The following is a 27546-nucleotide window of genomic DNA, read 5'->3' as shown; positions in this document are numbered from 1 at the left end:
AAATTTGTTATACAGCCTTATTCCAAAATGGATGAAATTGATATTTTCCCCCCCAAAGTTCTACTTACAACATCCCATAATGACAACATGAAAAAAAGTTTTTTTTTTGTTTTTTTTTGCAAATTTATTGAAAATAAAAAACTAAGAAATCACATGTACATAAATATCCACATGGTTTGCTCAATACTTTGTTGATGCACCTTTGGCAACAATTATAGCCTCAAGTCTTCTTGAGGCCACAAGCTTGGTACATCTATCTTTAGGCAATTTTGTCCATTCCTCTTTGCAGCACCTGTCAAGCTCCATCAGGTTGGATGAGGAGCATGGGTGCACAGCTATTTTCAGATCTCAAGTTCAATCAGATTCAGGTCTGGGATCTTGCTGGGACACTTAAGGAGATTCACAGAGTTGCCATGAAGCCACTCCTTTGATATATTGGCTGTGTGCTTAAGGTCATTGTCTTGTTGAAAGATGATAAATCACCGCAATCTGAGGTCAAGCAGGTTTTCATTCAGGATCCAGGATTCATCTTTCCCTCAATCCTGACTAGTCTCCCAGTTCCTGCTGCTGAAAAACATCCCCACAGCATGATACTGCCACCACCATGCTTCACTGTAGGCATGGTGCCTGGTTTCCTCCAAACATGACACCGGGCATTCACGCCAAAGAGTTTAATCTTTGTCTCATCAAACCAGAGAATTTTGTTCCTCATGGTCGGAGAGTCCTTCAGGTGCCTTTTGGCAAACTCCAGGTGGGCTGCCATGTGCCTTTCAGGAAGGAGTGTCTTCCGTCTGGCCACTCTACCATACAGGCCTGATTGGTGGATTGCTGCAGAGGTGGTTGTCCTTCTTAAAGGTTCTGCCCTCTCCATAAAGGAATGCTAGAACTCTAATAGAGTGACCATTGGGTCATTGGTCACCTCCCTGACTAAGGCCCTTCTCCCTCAATCACTCAGTTTAGCTCAAAGATGAGTCCTGGTGGACCCGAACAGCAGCACAAATGTTTCTATACCCTTCCCCAGTTTTGTGTCTCGACACAATCTTGTCTTGGAGGTCTACAGACAATTCCTTTGACTTCCTGCTTGGGTTGTGCTCTGACATGCACTGTCAACTGTGGGACCATATATGTAGACAGGTGTGTGTCTTTCCAATTCATGTCCACTCAGCTGAATTTATCTCAAGTGGACTCCATTTAACCTGTACAAACATCTCAAGAATGATCAGTGGAAACACCTGATGCACCTGAGCTCAATTTTGAGCTTTATGGCAAAGGCTGTGAATTCTTCAGGTCTGTAATTTCTTAGTTTTTTTTATATTATTTTTAAGAAATTTGCAAAAATCTAAAACACAAAAACAAAAAAACATTGTCACATTGTCATTATGGGGTATTGTGTGTAGAATTTTGAAAAAAAATTAAGTTCATCCATTTTGGAATAAGGCTGTAATATAACACAATGTTGGAAAAGTGAAGTGCTGTGAATACTATCTAGATGCACGGTAAACCTCAAAAGTATCAAACACAAGCGTGTCCTCACAAAGGCATAAAATTAAGTACCACACACACGCAGAGAGAGCTTGCAAGGTTTATTTTTCATTTGGTTTATTTAACAGGGACAGTGCACATTAATAAGTCCTGCTGTAAATCTGCCCAAAACTAGTAAAGAGACTATGATTCATTTGTAATCTGTGCACAGATGTTCAGTCTTAAAAGAAAATAAAATGAAGTTGTTTGTCCTGTTAAACAGCAACATTATCATCCATTATCCAGAACCATTAAGAGCTCCAACACAGGTGCTTGGACCACCCAAAGCAAGTACACAAGCGATCCCGTCTGTTCCACATGTGCCAGGAAAAACACGCACAGAACTCGTGCAAAAATACACTCTGGAATCTACAGCACGCAGAGTGTGAATACACACACAGACACACACACACACACACACTCTCAAAATGACAAGGTTAAAGGTCATTCGTTTTTGGACGTACACCAGTGTCCTTATCATCAGGATTCTGATTGCTGTCGATGAGAACAAGCATATTTTAACAATCTTCCTGCTGCGAGCTCCAATGTAGTCAAAACAATGTGCACTTTTCTCTGCGGATCCATGTTTAGCGTTGCGGCGCTTCAGTGGCAGCGGTTTGTTCACGTTGCTGTTGCGTGAGTGAGTGTGTTCTGTAGGTCAGCAACAAGCAAATAGAAATGACTGATATGGTTCCGTCACAGGCGGGCAACAGGAGCCTCCAGCTGTGTGTGTGTGTGTGTGTGTGTGTGTGTGTGTGTGTGTGTGTGTGTGTGTGTGTGTGTGTGTGTGTGTGTGTGTGTGTGTGTGTGTGTGTGTGTGTGTCTGTGATTCGGAGTGGCAGTGGATGGCAGGAAGCATACGACTGAATGCAGCAGCGCGAGTGAACGCAGCAGCAGTGCGACTGAACACAGCAGCAGTGCGACTGAACGTAGCAACAATGTGACTGAACATAGCAACAGTGCGACTGAACGCAGCAGCAGTGCGACTGAACGCAGCGGCAGTGCGGCTGAACGCAGCGGCAGTGCAACTGAACGCAGCAGCGCGACTGAACGCAGCAGCAGTGCAGCTGAACGTAGCAGCAGTGCAACTGAACGCAGCAGCAGTGCAGCTGAACGCAGCAGCAGTGCAGCTGAACGTAGCAGCAGTGTGACTGAACGTAGCAGCAGTGCGACTGACCGTAGCAACAATGTGACTAAGCATAGCAGCAGTGCAGCTGAACGTAGCAGCAGTGCAGCTGAACGTAGCAGCAGTGCAGCTGAACGCAGCAGCAGTGTGACTGAACGTAGCAGCAGTGCGACTGACCGTAGCAACAATGTGACTAAGCATAGCAGCAGTGCAGCTGAACGTAGCAGCAGTGCAGCTGAACGTAGCAGCAGTGCAGCTGAACGCAGCAGCAGTGCGACTGAACGCAGCAGCAGTGCGACTGAACGCAGCAGCAGTGCGACTGAATGCAGCAGCGCGAGTGAACGCAGCAGCAGTGCAACTGAACGTAGCAACAATGTGACTGAACATAGCAACAGTGCGACTGAACGCAGCAGCAGTGTGACTAAGCATAGCAGCAGTGCGAGTGAACGCAGCAGCAGTGCGACTGAACGTAGCAGCAGTGTGACTAAGCATAGCAGCAGTGCGACTGAACGCAGCAGCAGTGCGACTGAACGTAGCAGCAGTGCGACTGAACGCAGCAGCAGTGCGACTGAACGCAGCAGCAGTGCGACTGAATGCAGCAGCGCGAGTGAACGCAGCAGCAGTGCGACTGAACACAGCAGCAATGCGACTGAACGTAGTAACAATGTGACTAAGCATAGCAGCAGTGCGACTGAATGCAGCAGCACGAGTGAACGCAGCAGCAGTGCGACTGAACATAGCAGCAGTGTGACTGAACGTAGCAGCAGTGTGACTAAGCATAGCAGCAGTGCGACTGAATGCAGCAGCGCGAGTGAACGCAGCAGCAGTGCGACTGAACACAGCAACAGTGTGACTGAACATAGCAGCAGGGTGACTGAGCATAGCAACAATGTGACTGAACGCAGCAGCAGTGTGACTGAACGTAGCAGCAGTGCGAATTAACGTAGCAGCAGTGCGACTAAGCATAGCAGCAGTGCGACTGACCGTAGCAACAATGCGACTGAACGTAGCAACAGTGCGACTGAACGTAGCAGCAGTGTGACTAAGCATAGCAGCAGTGCGACTGACCATAGCAACAATGTAACTGAGCACAGCAACAGTGTGACTGAACATAGCAGCAGGGTGACTGAGCATAGCAACAATGTGACTGAACATAGCAACAGGTTGACTGAGCATATCAGCAGGGCGCCTGAACATAGCAGCAGTATGACTGAACGTAGCAGCAGTGTGACTGAGCGTAGCAGCAGTGTGACTGAACGTAGCAGCAGTGTGACTGAGCGTAGCAGCAGTGCAACTGAACATAGCAACAACGTGACTGAGCATAGCATTAGTGTGACTGAATATAGCAGCAGTGCGAATGAACATAGCAGCAGTACGACTGAACGTAGCAGCAGTGTGACTGAACATAGCAACAATGTGACTAAGTGTAGCAGCAGTGCGACTGTACATAGCAACAATGTGACTGAGCGTAGCATTAGTGCGACTGACCATAGCAATAATGTGACTGAACATAGCAACAGGTTGACTGAGCATAGCAACAGGGTGACTGAACATAGCAACAGGTTGACTGAGCATAGCAACAATGTGACTGAACATAGCAACAGGTTGACTGAGCATATCAGCAGGGCGCCTGAACATAGCAGCAGTGCGACTGAACATAGCAACAGGGTGCCTGAAAATAGCAACAGGGTGACTGAACATACCAGCAGTGGGACTGACCATAGCAACAATGTGACCGAACATAGCAATAATGTGACTGACCATAGCAACAGGATGACTGAGCATATCAGCAGGGCGACTGAACATAGCAACAATGTGACTGACCATAGCAACAGGCTGACTGAGTGTAGCAGCAGTGCGACTGAACATAGCAACAGCATGACCGAGCATAGCAGCAGTGCAACTGAGCATACCAGCAGTGCGACTGACCATAGCAATAATGTGACTGAGCATAGCAACAGGGTGACTGAGCATATCAGCAGTTCGACTGAACATAGCAACAATGTGACTGAACATAGCAACAGGCTGACTGAGCGTAGCAGCAGTGCGACTGAACATAGCAACAGGCTGACTGAGCATAGCAGCAGTGGGACTGACCATAGCAACAATGTGACTGAGCATAGCATTAGTGTGACTGAACACAGCAGCAGTGCGACTGAACATAGCAGCAGTGTGACTGAACATAGCAACAATGTGACTAAGTGTAGCAGCAGTGCGACTGAACATAACAACAATGTGATTGAGCGTAGCATTAGTGCGACTGACCATAGCAACAATGTGACTGAACATAGCAATAATGTGACTGAGCATAGCATTAGTGCAACTGACCATAGCAACAATGTGACTGAACATAGCAACAGGTTGACTGAGCATATCAGTAGGGCGACTGAACATAGCAGCAGTGCGACTGACCATAGCAACAGGGTGACTGAACATACCAGCAGTGGGACTGGACTGACCATAGCAATAATGTGACTGAGCATAGCAACAGGGTGACTGAGCATATCAGCAGTTCGACTGAACATAGCAACAATGTGACTGAACATAGCAACAGGCTGACTGAGCATAGCAGCAGTGCGACTGAACATAGCAACAGGCTGAGTGAGCATAGCAGCAGTGGGACTGACCATAGCAACAATGTGACTGAGCATAGCATTAGTGTGACTGAACATAGCAGCAGTGCGACTGAACATAGCAGCAGTGTGACTGAACATAGCAACAATGTGACTAAGTGTAGCAGCAGTGCGACTGAACATAACAACAATGTGATTGAGCATAGCATTAGTGCGACTGACCATAGCAACAATGTGACTGAACATAGCAATAATGTGACTGAGCATAGCATTAGTGCAACTGACCATAGCAACAATGTGACTGAACATAGCAACAGGTTGACTGAGCATATCAGTAGGGCGACTGAACATAGCAGCAGTGCGACTGACCATAGCAACAGGGTGACTGAACATACCAGCAGTGGGACTGGACTGACCATAGCAATAATGTGACTGAGCATAGCAACAGGGTGACTGAGCATATCAGCAGGGCGACTGAACATAGCAACAATGTGACTGAACATAGCAACAGGCTGACTGAGCGTAGCAGCAGTGCGACTGAGCATACCAGCAGTGCGACTGACCATAGCAATAATGTGACTGAGCATAGCAACAGGGTGACTGAGCATATCAGCAGTTCGACTGAATGTAGCAACAGGCTGACTGAGCGTAGCAGCAGTGCGACTGAACATAGCAACAATGTGACTGAGCGTAGCAGCAGTGCAACTGAGCATAGCAGCAGTGCGACTGACCACAGCAACAATGTGACTGAACATAGCAACAATGTGACTGAGCATAGCAGCAGCGCGACTGACCATAGCAACAGTGTAACTAAGCATAGCAACGTGACTGAACATAGTAACAATGTGACTGAACATACCAACAGGGTGACTGAGCATAGCGACAATGTGACCGAACATAGCAATAATGAGACTGAGCATAGCAACAGGGTAACTGAGCATATCAGCAGGGCGACTGAACATAGCAATAATGTGACTGAGCATAGCAACAGGCTGACTGAGCGTAGCAGCAGTGTGACTGAACATAGCAACAGCATGACCGAGCGTAGCAGCAGTGCAACTGAGCATACCAGCAGTGCAACTGTCCATAGCAACAATGCGACTGAGCAGGGAAACAGCATGACTGAAGCATAGCAACAATGTATGTTTAACAAGGTTTAAAACTTATCTGCCTCATGAGCAAACACACTGGTGACAGTTTTAGTAAAATTTATTTATTTATTTTGAAGGATGGGGAAAAAACATCATTAGTTTCATTAGTAATGACATAAAGCTGTACACTGACTGATCTGGTATATAAAACAGCCCAGAGCGTGCGCGTTCTGTGGTGGTGCTTGTGAATCGGATACATGTACATCTGTCTTAGCTCAGGGATTGAGTTGCGTTGACTCATTCTGTTTAATTATGGGAGCGTTTAGGCGGGATACGACCCTCATGCAAGCTGAGTGTGATTTATAAAGAGAACTGTGTGCAGATGTGCGTGCACAGTTTTACAAAGAAGAATATTTTCATCTTTTGTGTGCTGCTACAGTTTTTAGTATGGACTCCTCCATGCAGAATTTATAAATGAGGCCCCTGCTGTCTGCAGGAAAGTCTCTCCTGTGTGTGTGTGTGTGTGTGTGTGTGTGTGTGTGTGTGTGTGTGTGTGTGTGTGTGTGTGTGTGTGTGTGTGTGTGTGTGTGTGTGTGTGTGTGTGTGTGTGTGTGTGTTCACCTTCATACTGGCCACCTGCTTGCATTTTGAACTTTCACCTGCTCCTCTGTGTGTGTGTGTGGGGCGGGGGGGGGTTGACCTCTGTTTTCTCCTCAGGGTCCCACGCTGCACACACCTACACCCTCAGCTCATTGCTTATGCTCATTTACCTGGTAACAGACAGCTGCTGTTGCCATGGCATTGTCAGGGCACCCAGGTGTCCAAATAGCTGTCTGAATGACAGATGATTGACTGCAGGCGATTGGCTCTTTTTGTTGTTTTGCTCGCTGGCACAGAAAAAATACATAAACATGATGCGAGTCCGAGCGACGGGTTGTCACAGAGGCGTGCGTTGCGGCAAGCTGATTGGCTGTCAAGAGAACACAACCTCGAGAGCGACTTGAAAAGTTGCAGTGTGAAGTGTGTTTGAAGTGTCTCCAATCAGGCGGAATATTAAAAGAGGCCCTTTTGGCTGCAGCTCCGGTCAAAATAGTTCTTAAATTTATTCCAGATGCCTGAAATAACTCAGGAGCTTGTAATATAAACCTGATCTCTGCTCCACTCTTGAGGTCATCTTCATGACGGAGCTGAAATCGAGCCACAAGACCCACAAATATCACAGACTACTTTTGCATTCTTATTTCCACGCGGGCATTACTGCAGTCGCTTAACCTCTAAAGTGTGGCACGGAGCTGGCGGGTGCCGTGGTGCCAAATTAACCCTTGCTCCAGTCGAGGTGAAAGGTTAACGAGTACCTGTTCAGTGTGCAGATTCACATATTAACTGCGGTTGATCTGAATATCGGTTCAATACAGAAAAGATGATTCCGTCTGATCTGAGCAGCTGATAGACAGGTGGACCGGGGGCTCCGGTGCATCCAGAGCTGCAGGGCTGAGGAGCAGCATCATCATACTTTAGATGCAATCAGATAGTCACTTTGCACACCCGAGCTGTGACGTGTTTCCACCTCTGCTGAAAGAGAGAAGATAAAATATTTGGAAGCATTTAGTCCTCCTGTTCCCACTCTGACCCAGTTTGATCCAGTGTAACAGTATATCCCCCCCCCCCCCCCCCCCCCCCGAAAGGCAGCATTCCTACAGGGCAGCACTGATTAAAGCTTACCCAAACCTTGGCAAGGCCCAGTCAGTATAGAGCAACCTTTAGACTCGATTTCTCATGGTTGTCTTATGGTCCCAGATGAAGCACAGTTTGATCGACACTGAACGATATAACTTGATACTTTCTGTATCCATCTACAGTACTAATAATTCCTATTGTGAAGGATCTTATCCCCCTTCCAAATATACTCTACAAATATATGGACCTGATTGACACCCTGAAATATTATAGAAAATCTGTCCATGATGGGGTGGGGGAAAGATATTGTGACCTAGATATCTCCCAACCCCAAAATGGAGAATTCTGTACAATGGATGAAATGTGTGATGATACTACAGTGGACTTGCTTTGCAGGGGTGGTGGGGAAGAGAGATATATGGGTCAGGATATCTTACCCAACCCCACCCCCTGCCCCATCTTTACGGTAGAAGGTAGAATGATACATGACCAGGGAAGAAACTATACCTCAGAATTGAGATAATTTACACAAAAGAGGTGTCAGTCACTTCAGAATGGATCTTGCTTCTATTGCCAACCATTGTGCATCCACAAGTAGATATGTGTTCATGATGGGTATAGGTTTTCTATCAAATATGTCCTACAATCAGCTCTAGGCAAGACCACATCATTGAGACACACAGTTTCAATGTTGTTTTCCACTTTGTCAGCCATGTATAAATCTGTGTAGGATAAATGGGTGATAATACTACAGCAGACCTGTGTTGCAGGGGGTGCGGGGGAAGATATCCAGGTCAAGATATCTTGCCCCCCACCCCATCCTTACGTACGAAGGTAGAATGATACGTGACCAGGGAACAAACTGTACCTCAGAATTGAGAGAATTTACACAAAAGAGGTGTCAGTCACTTCAGAATGGAGGATCTTGTCCAAGGCAAGACCACATCACTGAGACATATAGCGCCAACATTGTTTCCACTTTGTCGGCCATGTATAAATCTGGATAGGATGAAATGGGTGATAATATTACAGCAGACTTGCTTTGCAGGGGGTGGGGGTAAGATATGCAGGGTGGGGGTAAGCTATCCTAGGACAACTTCCCCAATGGGGGGAAAGATATCCTAGGATGTCCTAGGTGACATCCAGGGGGAAGATAAACTGGGACATAGTTCAGAGTGCTACTTTTACTATGAATTGATTGTGCTGGATGGTGTTTGGGGAAGAAAGTGTGTGCACGTGAGTGTTTGCTGTAGCGACACGATGGGAGAATGAGGAGAACGCGCACAGCGAGCAGTCAAGAAATGAAAGGTGATCTCTGTTTTGAAGTGTTTGACATCAAACGGTATCTGTCACGCAGGCGTGCGGCGCTCCTACAGGGGCGTTTACAGGAAAAGGTCACCCTGCTCAGCCGACAGCAGCATTTGCATGTGCACGCGTTTGTTTTTGTGGTGCATTTTGTCTCTCAGCGGGCCGCCGCTCAGACTGCCATGTTGTGTTTGTGAAACGGCGCGGGTCGGGCGGCTCTTCTCTGGCGAGTCTCCTCGTCACATGTGGCTAATTAGGTTGAGTGCGCATGCATGGAGCTGCAGAGGAATAAATCATGCTTCTTCTGCTCTCCTGCTTGTTCCCGTCATTCCATCTTAGTAATATCTGATGCTTGTTTCTAATCCTCCATCATTTTCTTTTTTTGCTTGATTTTCTCTTTAATAACTAAAGATGTAGATTCCAGCCTCTGGTTTTATGAGGCTAAAGTTTAGGCTCTGCACTGTGGGGATCAATTAGTGACTGACAGGAAACCCTGAAATGTACCATCAATGTTTTCAACCATTAAAACAATTTAAATTTAAAACAAAACATGTTTGCGCACAAAGTGTTTCGTTCCTATTATCCTGCTATTATCAATGTTAATAGACTGTGGAAATTCCCCTGACTGTACCCAGTAATGACAAAATGAAATAAATAATAAAATAATAAATAAATAAATAAATAATTTACAATAAAGCCTAGTAGCTCCAGAGACCAGGGGTTTGGGGGGGCAGACTGGAATGAAAGTGTGTACAGTGCACTCACTGACTTACAGAATGAAGTCCCTGCTGGATCTACTGTCCTCTCTTCCATGTTCCGTTTGTAATCGTCCCTTATATGATCCTTTTGTCCTTGACTCCACGATCTGGGTGCAGCACTCGTCCACGTGCTGGACCAGCATCTTCTCTGTGACACAGCGATGTCTAGCGCTTCAGGGGTTTGTGTCCTTTGATTTGAATTATTTAGCAATAACATTGTTGGTCTCTTTGGCTGTTCCCTTGTTTTTTCACTCGAGGTCTCCACAGCAGATTCGAGGTGGATCTGCCCATTGATTTGGCAAGGATACTGATGGACAGATGTCGTCACATCTCCACGGCACAGTGTTTAGCGGAAAGTGTTTCCTGATATAACGACACATATGTGTGCTGTGGGAGAGCTGGATTTGAGTAGATTGTGCTATTTAATGATACCATGTCATCATATTTCCTCACTGATCGTTCATCATCCTCACATCAAGTGCAACAAACAAGTCTGGGGCATGTCCTCGAACACGGAGAGAGAGAGAGAGAGAGAGAGAGAGAGAGAGAGAGAGAGAGAGAGAGCTCCAGATAAAAAATAGATTAAAGACGAGACAATGCTTTGTGCTGCTCCTGTAGAACTGGGCTCCTCAATAAAAAATATATAACAAGAACATTAAATGCATAAGTCCAGAAAGCTCGAATGAGAGTCCTGATGTCCGCTGCAACTGCGGCCAGGCCGGCAGCAGCTCAACCACTTCCAGAAGCAGCTGTTTCTCTCCCATCTTCCCTATTTAAGCATGCTCCCCAGAAACTCGTGCATTCTCATTGTAACACTCTGCACCTGCATCCTCTAAATGACAGCACCACTTGTGCTTCTGTGAGTGTGTCAGTCTAAAAATGGGGTGTGATCAGGTGCAGAGCTACCACCCTTGATATTGTACATAAGGTTTTTCACAAAATACATACACTCTGCCTGCACATATCATTGCTAGTCACCTGCAACAGTGTGATATTAATATGACTGTGTATTATGGGTATGACACAGGACGAAGGCAGAATTTAAAAAGCTCATGTTATTAGACAGCTCTCTCTCTCTCTCTCTCTCTCTCTCTCTCTCTCTCTCTCTCTATCTATCTAATCGAACTGAAATGAGTCCAACCAAAAAAACAAAATAAGAGTACATGGTGAGGCCAAAAAAAGTTTACTTTTGTACTGCAGGTGTCACCTCAGGGAGCTTTGGTGTCTGCTGTCTCTTAATTCACTGGAAATCCTTTCACTTGCAACCCTGTCTTGATACCACAGGATATTATGTTGGACAACAACATGACCATCACTAATGAACAAGTTAAACCCACCCCTGTGGTGCACAACACTTTACTTTCTTTGCTTTATTTTCAGCAGGCAGGTGCACTTGGACACATTCCAAATGGGTTTGCATTGTCTGTGCAGTTGCTTCTTCATCTTTTTTTTTTTTTTTTTTTTTTTTTTGCATTCATTGTAAAAATACTGTCCTAAAGGTTAAAAGGACAAAAGCAACCACATGCCTTTAATGTTGTGTCAAACCCTTTGACGTAATAGTGGACACGTTTTCCTCATATTTGACTTTTAACCTCAGAAAACATGCTCCTTTAGCTCAATTAAAACCCAAATTACGGAACAAAGCTTTAATTTGGCTCAAAGATCAAATGCGTGTTTTTATGTCACAAATCAAACTTTCCACACAGTTTTAGTTTTGCGCCTTTCACATTTGCTTACAGTTCTTGAACAAAAAAGAGGGATTCCAGTACACTGCTTTGTGGAAGCTGCCAAGAACATTTACTTCTTTGAGAAACTTCACATTCTTACTTTTCTGTGACAGTTTACTAGAATAGATTTGATTGTGTTACTTAACAAAACTAAATTAAATATAACGACATTTTTAAATTTCTCAGGCTGCTGACAAAAAACATCCATCAGTCTTAGTGAGTTCATCATGTTTGTTGACTTTGACATTTTTGCCGTAATTACTTGTTTAATTTTCAAACAGGAGATTACATCAGACCTGAAGATGGATCAGATGTTTGAGTTTCACTCACCTTCTCTCTCTCTCTCTCTCTCTCTCTCTCTCTCTCTCTCTCTCTCTCTCTCTCTCTCTCTCTCTCCTGAAGTACTGTGATGAATAAGAAGCTTTTAGCCTCTGAGATTATCATCACGCCTTTCTTATTCATCGTAATTACTGCTGATTGCAGTAATTTTTCTGCACTCATCATTTTTCTCCTTGTTTTTACTCCATCGTGGTTCACTGTACGCATGAACATTTTTGCTCTTTACATGTGTCACTTTGGGTTTTCAGAGCCAATTAATGACACAGAATAAGCTTTTGCTGTTTGTTAATAAATTCTAAACATCTGGTGTGTGTGTGTGTGTGTGTGTGTGTGTGTGTGTGTGTGTGTGTGTGTGTGTGTGTGTGTGTGTGTGTGTGTGTGTGTGTGTGTGTGTGTGTGTGTGTGTGTGTGTGTGTGTGAGACACTAACACACGAGTACTTTGAGGCCGAGTGTGATGGAGACAGACTTGATGTGAAAAGAAGTGAAAATACTGTGATTAAGGCTCTTAACAAGAGGCAACAAAAAGTTTGGTGATCTACTGAAAGACGACAATCAGAAAGACAGCAGGCGATTAAAATGCAGCATGAAATCCAGGCGTGCAAAACGTTTCACTCTCTTCTATTTGTTGCTCATTTGTCTCAGATGTTTATGCAGAATTGAATCTACAAATTCAGACTGAGCAATTAATTGGAAATGTATTGAAACTCAACATGGAGCTCAAAATGAATGTTGTTTCTTTCAGTTTCTTTCTTTTCCAAAGTGTAGATCTGGTGGCAGCCACAGCCTCTTCTTTTCATTTTTATCTTATATTAAATTTCTTTCCTTCAAGGTCTGGGTCAAGGTGCTAAGCCCCAAAGCTCAGGCAAAGACTCCACTGTGGCTCACTGTACGGATAATAGATTTGCTCTTTAAATGTGTCACTTTGTGTTTTCAGAGCCAATTAATGGGAGAGAAGGAGCTCGTTTGGCTGTTTGTCAGTAGATTGGGGGGCAGGGGGGCTGGATCTTGGTGGTGGTGGTGGGGACTCTTAGCAGAATTGCCGGTGACACCAGGACAAGCTCTAAAATGAACTTGTCAGTTTCTTTCTTTTCCTGTCTGTTCTTTTCAGTTCTATCTGAAAAAAAGAGTAAAATATATACTCTGCCAGGACTACATTTAAATATACTCTATCACAGTGCTAAATTCTATCAGAGTGTAAAGTCAACTCTATCATGCTGTGAATGACACTTATTGCAGTAGAAAAGCTTGATTTGACAAGACAGTACACTGAAAAAAAGGGAATAGTTGAACAACTTTAAAAAGCATTACAATTGGCAGAACCTGAAAGAATTAAGTGGTTGAACTTGATTTGACAAGATGGTACACGGAAAAAGGGAATAGTTGAACCAGTGTAACAAAGCATTAGAATTGGCAAAACCTGAATGAATTAAGTTGTTTGAACTTGATTTGACAAGACGGTACACTGAAAAAGGGGAATAGTTGAACCAACTTTAAAAAGCATTACAACTGGCAGAACCTGAATGAATTAAATTGTCTGAACTTGATTTGACAAGATGGTACACTGAAAAAAGGGAATAGTTGAACCAATGTAACAAAGCATTAGAATTGGCAAAACCTGAATGAATTAAGTTGTTTGAACTTGATTTGACAAGATAGTACACTGAAAAAGGGGAATAGTTGAACCAACTTAACAAAGCATTACAATTGGCAGAACCTGAATGAATTAAGTTGTTTGAACTTGATTTGACAAGATGGTACACTGAAAAAAGGAAATAGTTGAACCAACGTAACAAAGCATTAGAATTGGCAAAACCTGAATGAATTAAGTTGTTTGAACTTGATTTGACAAGATGGTACACTGAAAAAGGGGAATAGTTGAACCAACTTAACAAAGCATTACAATTGGCAGAACCTGAATGAATTAAGTTGTTTGAACTTGATTTGACAAGATGGTACACTGAAAAAAGGAAATAGTTGAACCAACGTAACAAAGCATTAGAATTGGCAAAACCTGAATGAATTAAGTTGTTTGAACTTGATTTGACAAGATGGTACACTGAAAAAAGGGAATAGTTGAACCAACTTAACAAAGCATTACAATTGGCAAAACCTCAATGAATTAAGTTGTTTGAACTTGATTTGACAAGACGGTACACTGAAAAAGGGGAATAGTTGAACCAACTTTAAAAAGCATTACAATTGGCAGAACCTGAATGAATTAAGTTGTTTGAACTTACGCTTAGAGTTGATCTAACTTGCGAACCTAACTTCAAAAAAATTAATTCATTCAGGTTTTACCCATTGTAATGCTTTTTTAAGTTGGTTCTTTTTTCAGTGGAGAGCTGATTTCACTCTATAATAGAGTGTCTTTAACTCTGTTTGGACTGGGATCAAAGGTTATCTTGGTAGAGTATATTTTACTCTGCAAAATGTACTGTGTATGTGACAAACATGTAGAAATTGGGAAGGAAGAAGCTTTTCTGAGCAGTAAACAGCTGAGTCTGGAGAAAAAGCTGGAGAGAATGACATGAAGATGGAGGAAAGACAAGGATGATGAGAAAGCGTGAGGAGAGGCAGTTCTTGTTCCAGTGTCACTCATGGCCTCCCTGAGGAGTGTTTAGACCTTTAAAATCTCTTTTCCGTCGGCAACTAACACTCCTATCACATCCTCCTCTGCAGCATCCCTCCATTCTTACCTCAAACCGCAAAGTCTCCTTCACCTTTCAATATACATTCCGCTCGTGTCTCTCCATTCCTATCCAAAGCCCCACTACTACTTCTTCCTCAGTCCTTCTAGCGTCTCATCATCCCGCTAAGATGTTGACGAGCACTGTGGCGTTCAGGGACAGGGGAGAGAAAGGAAGTTTGTCTGTTTGCTGTTGGTTTGTGCGCATGCAGGATTTGCCTTGAATAAAATCAAATCTCCAAAGCTGAACCTGATAAGTCCATCAGATGCTGCCATCCTGCATCACAGTTGCATGTCATATCACATTCAGGCTCACGAGGTCGCTGAGAAAATGACAGAAAAATAAATGGCATCAGTTGAGCCCATAAAGGGCTCGAGAGCTTCTGATCTTCATCAAACTGAGAGTTAGCAGCGCAAAGTTACATGTCGGAATGCAGATCGTCGTCTTCTTGGCCACATTGTGGGTTTGCAACAACACGCCGCCCCGTCGCCCGAGTCTGCGACGTACGCAGCTCGGCTGCTACCTGACCTGTAGCTGATCAGTGGTTGCTGATGCATTTTCAGTGTTTCTGCATTAAATGTCATTGATGTCACTGCAGGCAGCACACAGTGGGCGTGGCCTGATGATGGGATGATTTGAGAAGCCAGTGTGGATATTATTTCCATGCATGAAGATGCTGGTGAACTACAGGTGCTGGTATCTGTCACCCGAATGTGCACTGCAGAACAAACAGATCTACCTGGAGCGATCCAGTCCCATGTCTGCAGTCACATGACAGCTCAAGAAGTGAGGAATGGACAGAATCTTTATCACCTCTGCAGACGAGGTTTTCACTGCCGGTGTCTTGATTTTTACCAGGATTACTCAAAAACGTATGATCTGGGTTTTGCAAAACATTGCACGAATATGCCTAACCCTAACCTTACCTCAGGTCTGGGATCATGTGCTGCATCACTGTGTATGCCAATAAACAGAACCACCATGAATCCTGGATGGCAACCACCCAGGTTCATCACCACCGTGTATCTACCACAGCCAGGTGAAGTGTGGGCGTCCTCACAGAGGTAGTTGCAGAGAGGTTTTGGCTCAAGTATGCACTCTAAAAGCGTTATGCACGCTAAAAGCATTATGCACTCTAAAAGCGTTATGCGTGCTAAAAGCGTTATGCGCGCTAAAAGCGTTATGCGCGCTAAAAGCATTATGCACTCTAAAAGCGTTATGCGTGCTAAAAGCGTTATGCGCACTAAAAGCGTTATGCACGCTAAAAGCGTTATGCACACTAAAAGCGTTATGTGCTCTAAAACCGTTGTGCATGCTAAAAGCGTTATGTGCTCTAAATTCGTTGTGCTTCTAATAGCGTTATGTACTCTAAAAGCATTATGCATTCTACAAGCGTTATGCATGCTAAAAGCGTTATGTGGTCTAAAACCGTTGTGCACGCTAAAAGCGTTATGCAGTCTAAAACCGTTGTGCATGCTAAAAGCGTTATGCACGCTAAAAGCATTGTGCACGCTAAAAGCGTTATGCACTCTAAAACCGTTGTGTACGCTAAAAGCGTTAAGTACTCTAAAACCAGTTTGCATTCTAAAAGCATTATGTGCTCTAAATTCATTGTGCATTCTAAAAGCGTTATGTACTCTAAAAGTGTTATGCTGTCTACAAGCGTTAATGCACTCTAAAAACGTTATGCACGCTAAAAGCGTTATGCGGTCTAAAACTGTTTTGCACTCTAAAAGCGTTATGCACTCTAAAAATATGCTCTGTGAGGAATATGGCAGGATTCAGATGCTTTGCATCGTCTTGTGTGGTTTTGTTGCTGCATCATCTTGTATCTAGTTTTGTTGCTTCACTGTTTGTGTTAGCATGGTCAAATATTAACGGCTCCAATGGAAACAATCAGTTTAAATGTTAGAACTAAAGTGTGCTTAAAGCGCATGCTTTGCTGCAATGCGAGATTGAGTTTGTGAGGCTGTTTTTTTTTTTTTAGCATGTTGTGTGTCAGGGAGATTATTAAGTGCAGGCCTGAGGCAGAGCGTGTTTCTCTGCTAGCTAATACGGCCCACACACATGCATTTCATATGAGAGCATCATGCAGCGCTGGTTTTTCACCTTCCTTTTAAATTGCATGTGACAGAGTGGCACCTCCTCACCGTCTGAGCATCACATAGATAAAAACGTCATATCTACAGATGCAGGTGTCTTGCTCCTGAGTGTCGGCATGAATAATGGATTTGACTAAAGAGCTAAGCAGAAATGAGCGTCTGTTAGCATGAACTCCGACGCCTGGGTTATTGATTTTAACACTTTAAATGTTTGATCATTTTAATAAATATTCTACAACTCCAGCAAGAAGTCGTGCTGACTTGCAGACGAAAAAATTGAAACGTTCAACTCGGATGAAAGTGAATGAAAGTGAAGTTTGTGGTTGAGCTCGTTGTAGATTTGTCAAACAAGGTGTTTGCACACATGTGGGAAAGAGTCCCGAGCCGTCGGATGTTTCCTCCAACATTGTGACGTGTGGGAGAAAATCACCAACATTTTTAAAATCTTTTTTAGATTTAATCTTTTGGTTCTAATTTCCTGCTGCAGTTCAACAAACTACATGCAGGGCCGGTGCTCGCCATTTGGGTGCCCTAAGCGCAAATGCTTTGTGGTGCGCCCCCCACCATATGAACAATAATTCAGAATTTGTCAGTGTAGTTCTCTTTATTTCCAAAATAACTTTTGAAATAAGCTGTAAATAAATAATTTTGCATTAACAATGGCACCAAACATGACAAGAAATAAATACAAATTTTAAATAAATAAATACCACCACCATCATTTAAAAATTAAATTAATAGCTACAGTCTGTAGTTAAATAATTAAACTCGTCTCAGAAAAAAAAGTTAAACTTTTTCATGTTTCAGTTTTAAAACCAGGATTTCCTGCTTTTCTCCCATTTACATCATTGTCAGTTCAATTCTCTTCATATTTTGGGACCATTTATGAATGAAACATTTTAAAGTCAATGAAAATTTTCACAAATATGTGACATTTTACACACTAAATGAATTCTGAAAATAATCAGAGTAATAATGAAAACAATCAGCAGCTGCAGCATAAAACGTGGCGAACAGAACTAAAACATTTAGCAGGATCTAAATCGTGATTGAGCCTTATTTAAAATCAGGGACCATAAAGCCCCGTTTACACATAGACGGTTTTGTCGGCGGGTAGTAAGTAGACTGAAGTTCGCGGTAGTTCCAGCTGTTTTCACGGTGGAAAGGGGTGGAGCATTTCGCTGGTGTTTTGACCGCCGTACTATCCACAAATAGGCGGATAAAACGCCGCTAAATCCGCGTAATAAAGCGGCGTTTTGACGCCATAGTATCCGGCAACGGGGGTTAATACCCAGTTCTATCCTTTACAATCACAGGTTAAGACGTGCGTGAGAACGGCGATGTTCTGCTGCCACCGATAATGCCCTGTGTACCGCTGGTTAATACCCATGTTTTTATCCAGGCAAATCCTGCGTTATTCCAGGATCATTTGCATATAGGCACCGCCCCCAGAGTATAATAGGCTGAAGCAGCAGGAATACATGCCTCTGTCACTGCAGGGGGAGGGAGATCATCCTCAGCCTTTTCTTCTCCTTCCTTTCCCCCTCCTCAACGTGTTGCTCCGTCTCCACCACAGGCCTCCCCTCTGCTTCTGAACCAGACCTCTTGGTTTCCTTCTTCTTTAAGTCCTTGCCGCTGCCAACTTTCTTTTAGGAGGCATACTGGAGCTTCTCTGCAAAAATATCTGGAGCTGGCCGCGAGTGAGAGGCCTGCATGCAGCGCGCTAGCGTTTTTATACTGACCGCTGCCTATTGGCCGTTTGGAACGCCGTTTTAACCGGGAGGTGGCGTTTAGATCGGCGTACTGTCCACTAGCGCCGCCGTTTTGTCTGCCTCTGTCGTTGGTTAAAATGCTGTTGTGTACGCCGATGTGGGCTCTATCTCCATTTTATACGCCGTTGATTAGGGATACAACGGCGGTGTAAACTGCGGCACTACAGGAACGGACAGGATGAAACGGCGATTAAAAAGTATCAAACGCAGTTGTTCGCGTTGTCTCTGTTGTCACGCGAATTCTCAGGGAGTGCTCCCGGAATTATTCGACATGTTGAATAATTTTTTCGACAATTCCCGGTGAAGCCGGAACTAAGCCATGGCCCCTAGCACTGGCGTTAACAACGGTGTTTGATCCCTAAGACGGCCCGGAGGAGCCAAAAACTGCCAAGAACTGCCTGGTCTTATGGATGCTGATCTGTTTTTGGAGCTTCGTCAGTAGACATGGTTGAGTAAAACTGCTTTATGTCACAGTGTGGTAGTGAAAATCCAGGCCAAGCTCTTATCCCTCAAGGCTCTTGTCAAGATGTTTACTCAAAAGACCCAGGCTACAACTTTGACCCTCAAGGCCCACGTCCAGATGTTGACTTCCAAGATCTAGGTGAAGGCATTGACCCCTCAAGCCCAAGGCTAAGACTTTGATTTTTAAGGACCATATCCAGATGTTGACCCCCAAGACCTAGCCCAAGAGTTTGATCTGCAAGGCCAAGGGTGAGACTTTAACCCTCAAAACTCATAAACTTTAACCCTGAAGGCAAAGAACAAGGCATAAATAAAGGGAAAACAATGAAAATGGGTTATACAAAGACAGAGGTTGTAACAGTATCATCAAGAACAACATTTCTTTCCAGTAAAAGTTGTGTTCTGTGAGCAGTTCCTCAGGAGATCACCTGTATTGTTTGGGAACATCAGCTACCACATTGTAGTCATGTGGCTCATGTCTCTGGACATGATCCACATGCAGGTGCCTCAGTGTTGATGATGCCAACAGCTGGAGAAGGTCAGGGACACGCCCATTTTTGACCTGGCTGCTGCAGATAGATGGGTATTTTGGTGAGGTGGGATGGTTTGTTTGCCTCCTTGGGTGGTTGCCATCCACGACCCGAGGCGGTTCCGTGTTGTGTCAGATGTGTTGACACGCAGCACCTGAGTGTGCTCCCAGACCTGACCTGAAATACACGAGTCTCACCTGGGTCCTCGACATTCGCTCTAAATTAGCTTAAATGGAACAAAATTAAACCTGACTTGTTCCCATCTTTAAAACTGCACAGTGTAAATTATTACGTTTTTTGTGTGTTTTATGATTATTTACAGAATAGGTTGCTGGTGATGTTATTAAATTTCTCCCGGGACTATTGAGCCCAAGTAAAAGGGGGCGGAGCTTGCTTCAGTTCCAATTTATTTGTGCTTTAACAGCTGTGAGTGAAATGCTTGTACTCCTCTCCTCCTCCACCTCCCTTTTCCTTTAACTCCTGCACACTTTCTCTCTCTTCTTTGTTTTCTACCTCTCCTCTGACCTCATTCGTCTCTTTTGACCTCTTTTCTCCCTGACCTCCACTGCGCTCCTCTGTTTCCTCCCACCTTGTTTTCCTTCCTTTTCCACTCTCTCCTTTGGTTGTACCTCTCTTTTCTTCCATCTCTCTTTATGTTTGATCTCTTTCTCCGTCCTGCTTGTCTGGAAACCAGAGACTCCAGAAACTTGTAACAGGGTGCCACCTCTTGGACCCAACTGTGACCTACACCCAATGTGTGTCACTTAAATTAGGGGATGTATTATTTTACAAATACAGATTTCATGGTTGAATTACGTTCTCAGAAATATGGACATGTCCATCTGAGGGAGAATGTGCTGAACAATCTGACCCCTCCTGTACATACACTCATACAGCAAAATCACGCTACTATGTGCAAAGAATGTGCTATATTTACCTCCGCCAAGGAGGTTATGTTTTCGGTCGCATTTGTTTGTTTGTCTGTCTGTCAGCAGGATAACTCAAAACATTTTGAACGGATTTTGATGAAATTTTGTGGAGTGGTTGGAAATGACAAGAGGAACAAGTGATTAAATTTTAGTGGTGATCCGGATCACGATCTGGATCCAGGAGTTTTTTAAAGGATTCTTCACCATTGCGGGATAGGGGAAATTTTGACATTCTAGTTTCTAACGCAACAAAAACAAGGCAGAAAGGCTTGAAAAAAAATTAGGGTGTAACATAGTCAAATGTTCTATCAAACAACAAAGTTTGGTGATGATCGGATCTGGATTCCGGATCTGGTGATCCGGAATATGCAAAAATATAGGGAAAATAGAAAATGTGTCAGTGTGAGGTGACAAATGAAGCTAGAGATGCACAACTAACACCAAATTGTAGCTGAATCTGTTCTGATTCAGTAAGTTCTCATCAGATTTGATGTAGCTTCAAATGTTATGGAGCTAGATCCAGAAGAAAACCACCATTACCGAAAAATTGTTTTTATACAATAACTTTTGAACTAATAAAGACATAAAAGTGATTCCAAGTTCTAGTGGTATGTTTTCATGGTCAAGGATGTCAAATATAAAGGAAAGAAAAGTGTATGTATCATAGTTTTGGTTGTAACACTGAATTGTTGAATAGATCACTGTGCCAAGGAGGGAATCTCTTTAGGGTCAGTGACCCTATGGCCTTGTTTAGAGAAGTGTTTCATAAATGTTAAAAATTTCATATATTTGCAGTTTAGATGAATAATAAATTCAATTTTTTCTCTTATTTGTTTTTGTCTATAAGCACATGCAATATCAATATCAGTGCTCAGATGACAGTAGCTTCTGTGAAAGGTGCAAGTTGCAATAAATTGTGATGCCAAGCGCTAAGGATACATGCTATCCAGTCACAGCAGATGAAACTTTTTTTTACTACTGAGCAAACATCATTGTTAGACTTTTTTAGGTTCAATGATTCCACGGCGTGTAGATGTTATGGCGTCAGTGACCCCATGGCCTTGGTGGATGTTTGTACTCTGAGTGCTTCTAGTTTGTATCTAGAATCTTCTTTGCAGAGTATTTCAGCTCAGAAGATGCTCAGTTAGCTCATTACCATATATTCAAATGGGGTTTTTCAAAAGAATAGTCTTAGTGCCACCTCCTGCGAAACTGATTTTTGACAAAAGTGGAAACTGATTTAAAGTCCATGTCAGAGAAACCCAACTGCAAACATGAACTGCACAATGAAATGGCTATAGTTGGTTCCCTCCAAGACCTTGACCCACAAGACCCACATGTTGACTCCCAAGACCCAGGCCAAGACTTGCTGCAAACATCGATTTTTGTTATTTTGTTAATTTTTGTTTGCTGTGTCTTGTTTTCTGTTGTCTTATGTGCGTTATCCATGACACCGGATAATGCACATAAGCAACTAAAAGCGAAACGTTCCTCAAACTCCAGATTTACCTTGGAAAAAATTTCGAGGTCAAAGTGACTAAAATATAATACAAAATATAGATCAAAAGGGCTTTTCAGTGTTAAAATCAAATATCCAGTAAATCCGCAGTACGGATCAGATGCAGATCAAACTTAGTCTATTCTTTGAGAGTGACAATTTCCACCTCATTGTCACAAATGAGAGTGATTGAGACATTTTTGATTGAGATATAATGTAAAATGTACACCAAATGGGCTTTTCAGTATTAAATTCAAATATCTACAAAATACACATTCCGGATCAGATCGGGATCAAACTTTGTCAGGTGATAATGAGTGCCAGTCTGCACCTCACTTTCAACTAGGAGAGGGATTGGGGCATGTTTGATTAAGATATAATCTAAAATATACATTAAATGGGGGTTTCAGTGTTAAATTTAAATGGCTACAAAATCTGTAATCTGGATCAGATCGGGATCAAACTTTGTCAGGCCATAAAGGATACAGTCCTACATAATGCTGTCAAATGTGAAAGAAATTTGATCTTTTTTGACAGAGATGAATTTTTGAATATTAGTTCAATGTTAAAGATAGGATTTTTCCAAGAGTTTTCCTGACTTTTTTATTTTTATTTTATTTATGTAGCACCAAATCACAATAGAGTTGCCTCAAGGCGCTTTACACAAGTAAGGTCTAACCTTACTAACCCCCAGAGCAACAGTGGTAAGGAAAAACTCCCTCTGAGGAAGAAACCTCAAGCTGACCAGACTCAAAGGGGTGACCCTCTGCTTGGACCATACGACAGATATAAATTACAAATTCAAATTCAAAAATTCAAAGAAACAATTCACAAAACAAATGTACAGGAAATGCTGTTGGTGCACAGGACAGGAGGGTCTCCAGCACAAATACCACACCCATCTCTGGATGGAGCTGCACCTTAAACAGAGAGAAAAAAAAAACAGAGTCAGGCATCAGAAGGACAAGAAATACAGTATAATTTGTCAGTATTAAACAACAAAACAGGAAATACTAAGTTGTTCGCCAGCCACTAGCCCTAAGCTTCACTAAAAGACCCAGCATTTAGGTAAAGTTGAGGCCACGGCACGCTCTGTTTCCTAATAAAATTAATGACAAGAGTAAAAAGCGTAAAACTATACTATGCCAGTATGCTAGCCATACAAAAGGGAAAATAAGTGCGTCTTAAGCCTGGACTCGAAAGTCTCCACAGAATCTGACTGTTTGATTGACGCAGGGAGATCATTCCACAGACCAGGGGCACGATAACAGAAAGCCCTATGACCCACAGACTTTTTATTCACCCTAGGGACACAAAGTAGTCCTGCACCCTGAGAACGCAAAGCCCGGGCCGGTACGTAAGGTTGAATTAGGTCAGCTAGGTAGGGAGGTGCCAGTCCCTGAACAATTTCATAGGTCAAAGGACTTTGCCCTTTGACCTATGAAATTGAAAAGTGAATCAGATCTTGCCTATGAGAATATGAATCTTCAGTAAAAAATTTCACAATGAAATATGAAAAATTGTGGGTTACAGTCTGTTCACAACCAGACAGACAGAGGCGAAAACATAACCTCCTCCAGCTTCATTGGCGGAAATAAGACATGAAAAATTAAATTTGCAAACATGAGCATGTAAATATTTGGGATTTTTTTCCTGCACTGTGTATGATGATTAGAGCTGCAGCTGTTAAAGCTGATTTTTCACACTGTCAGCCAAGTTCATGATGAATGTATTAGAAAAGCACCAAAACTTGCCCATAGAAAGCTGCAGTTAGGCCAACTTAAATCCCTGAATATTATTGGCCAATTACTGTGATGGTTTACTGTATTTATTCAATTTGTTAAAGCTACATTGTACATGATTTGGTTCCATCTAGTAGTGAGGTTGCAGATTGCATTTTGCCATTGCATTTTGTTTCCTTTCATGTTTTTGCTTCTTTGGCAGCGGGGATTCATGCTGCTTTGCCTTCTTTTAGGATACGCAAAAATGAGGGTTCTTGTTAAAGGTCAAGGGTCGGTCACACAAAGTCGCCCTCATATGTCACTGGTGGCCACGAGCAACACCAGAAATATTCAGATAGAAATGATTATCCTCTCGCTGGCAACCTGTCATGAGCTCATAACACGTCGTGTCAGACTTCGACTTAAACATGTCTGCAGACTTTTCACGATGCACCACAAATGGCTTTGAGTAAGTCGAGAGAGAAGTGTGACCATCATCCCGCCACAGCGCTAATGACAGCGATGGAGAAATAATCATAAAATACTCAGAAAATGCAAAATGCCACGGCATCGAGGGACATTTGATAGTCTGGAGATTTGTGGTTATCACAGGTCACTGTGACCCACAGGGTGAAAGTGCAACAGGAGATTTAAGGATGATGTGATGGAAAAGAGGGTGAGTGAGGAGGCGGAAACACCCACGTATTAAATGTTTGACACAAGTTTATGCAAACGATTTCTTTGTGATTCAGTGAAATCGTGATATCTGTTTCTCTGTCACTCTGATTTTTGATCAGTGCCTTCCGAAACTGAACCACTTTGTTGTCGACGAACACACAACTCTTCCACCAACTTTAATCTGAGTTGGCTCCAAAATGTTTGACTTAAACAGTTATGACCTTGAGTCATAGATGACATGACCAACAGAAAGGCTGTATAGGTCTTATATTAGTGTTTGATAATAACCGTGAGTGTATTTGCTACCAATTCGTCAAAACAGCAATTCTGAATTCCCCATATGTTGCGGGGGGCTGGAGCCTATCCCAGCAGTCGGGGTACACCCAGGACAGGACACTAGTCTGTCGCAGGGCCACAAATAGACAAACAAACACAGACACACCCACACACACACCTACGGACAATTTTAAAGATCTCAATCCACCTAACCCGCATGTCTTTGGATGTGGGAGGACACCGGCGCACCCGGAGGAAACCCACGCAAACACGGGGAGAACATGCAAACTCCACACAGAAAGGCCACGGGAATCGACAACCCTCTCACTGTGAGGCAACAGTGCTATATATATATATATATATATATATATATATATATATATATATATATATATATATATATATATATATATATATATATAACAAAAAGTAAATCAGGCTTCTCAATATAAAAGCAAATCTTTACAACTTAATGACGATGACAACAAGATGGAACACTTTGGTACAGTAAAAGTAAGACCCTTTAGCTGCTCCCTTGTTTTGCACTTGAGGTCGCAACAGCAAATCCAAGGTGGATCCACATGTTGAATTGTCACAAGTGTTACGCCAGATGCCCTTCCAGACACAACTCCACATTACATGGAGCAACGTGGTGGGGGTGGGGTTTGACCTGGGAACCTTCCACACTGAAAGCAAGTTCACTAACCACTTGGGCACAATCACTGCTTTGGTATAATACCTGTAAATAATCAGTTTTACCAGTTTTCTTCAGACAAGTCAGGGAATGGATACATTAAACTTTTCCAAGTCACTGAATATGACTTGGACTTTATTTACATCAATTATGAAGAAATACAAACAGTATGACACTCTGTGGTAAATCTGTGTGGAGCAGACCGTTCTCAAAAACAGAGTGTGCAAGAAGGAGAGTGTGGAAAGCCACCAAGACACCCAAGACAACCCAAAAGTTCGAGGCTTCTCTGGGTGTGTTTGGAGAAATTGTGCATAGTGCACAAGTTTTGTATTTTATATCACCAGTTATGCAGCAATGTACAGAGACATCCTGGATGAAAACCTGCTCCAGAGCGCTCTTGACCTCAGACTAGGGCAACAGTTCAACTCTCAGCATGACAATGACCCTAAGGACATATCCAAGATATCAAAGGAGTGGCTTCAGGACAACTGTGTGAATGTCCTTGAGTGGCCCAGCCAGAGCCCAAACCTAAATCTTACTGAACATCTCTGGAGAGATCTGAAAATGGATGTGCACCGATGCTCTCTATCCAACCTGATGGAGCTTGAAAGGTGCTGCAAAGAGAATGAAGAAAACTGCTCAAAGATAGGTGCACGAAGCTTGTGGCATCATAGTCAAGAAGACTTGAGGCTGCTCCCAAAGGTGCATCAACAAAGTACTTAGGGATGTGGACAAGTAGGCCAGTGCCTCGATTAGGTTATGCATAATTGCATGTGACCGCATTTCCGGGAGTCACACAGGGAATTCCCTGCGATTCGCGTTGCTGTTGGCTGTTGGAAGGATATCCTGATCTATTTTTAGGTCAGTGACGTACAAGAATTACCCAGCTCCCACCTCGTGTTCGAATTTTCGTCAGAGGCAATCGGAGAGAGAAGTTACCTGATTTCTTGTTTTTGCTTCGTCAAAGTCACTTAAATTGTACCAGAAGGAAGAATAGGGATTAAAAAATAATGTATAGGGAATAAAGAGTAAGAATTTCTCTTAATTTTTCCTGAATTTCAGAAGGGTTGGCCATTTCACAAAAATTCTGGTCGATCGCCAAAATCCAGTGACTGCCAGTGTTGAGATGATATACCATTTAAAATGAAGGAGAATGAATGAGAGGTGGTAATCCATCATTCTTGAAAATTTCATGGCAATATCTTGGATATTAAGGAAGTTATGAGAAAAAATATGAAGGAACAAGTACAACTCTGTCACAAAGGCCCTATTGTTTCATCTATTCATTATGGCCAGGAAAACAAGCTTGATTCCCAGCACACAAAAAACACCCATGATTTCCTTGATTTTTGTGTCATTTTAAAGGGTTTTTTCATGTTCTTTCTGAATTCACAGTCAGATTTTAGAATTTTTATAAATGTCCCTAAAGTAATGAGCAAAGAGTGTGAATACTTGTGTTTTGAATTAACTGAAGGCTTTTCAGGGAACTTTTAGGACAACCTGATAATAATGAATTACAGTAGTCCAGCCTAGAGGAAATAAATGCATGAATTAGTTTTTCAGCATCACTCTGAGACAAGACCTTTCTAATTTTAGAGATATTGCGCAAATGCAAAAAAGCAGTCCTACATATTTGTTTAATATGCGCATTGAATGACATATCCTGATCAAAAATGACTTCAAGATTTCTCACAGTATTACTAGATGTCAGGGTAATGCCATCCAGAGTAAGGATCTGGTTAGACACCATGTTTCTAAGATTTGTGGGGCCAAGTACAATAACTTCAGTTTTATCTGAGTTTAAAAGCAGGAAATTAGAGGTCATCCATGTCTTTATGTCTGTAAGACAATCCTGCAGTTTAGCTAATTGGTGTGTGTCCTCTGGCTTCATGGATAGATAAAGCTGGGTATCATCTGCGTAACAATGAAAATTTAAGCAATGCTGTCTAATAATACTGCCTAAGGGAAGCATGTATAAAGTGAATAAAATTGGTCCTAGCACAGAACCTTGTGGAACTCCATAATTAACCTTAGTCTGTGAAGAAGATTCCCCATTTACATGAACAAATTGTAATCTAT

At 42.8% G+C, this 27546-nt stretch overlaps 1 protein-coding gene across 1 annotated transcript in view; it reads left to right on the top strand.

The window, feature by feature from the left end:
* Positions 1-27546, top strand: part of LOC117502476 (nectin-2-like) — a 371199-nt gene that overhangs the window by 332061 nt on the left and 11592 nt on the right. The gene's annotated exons all lie outside the window — the stretch shown is intronic.

Source organism: Thalassophryne amazonica, chromosome 20 (genome assembly GCF_902500255.1).
Source record: "Thalassophryne amazonica chromosome 20, fThaAma1.1, whole genome shotgun sequence".
Classification (NCBI taxonomy): Eukaryota; Metazoa; Chordata; class Actinopteri; order Batrachoidiformes; family Batrachoididae; genus Thalassophryne; species Thalassophryne amazonica.
Note: the sequence above shows the minus strand (reverse complement) of the source record. Positions and strands in the feature narration are given on the sequence as shown.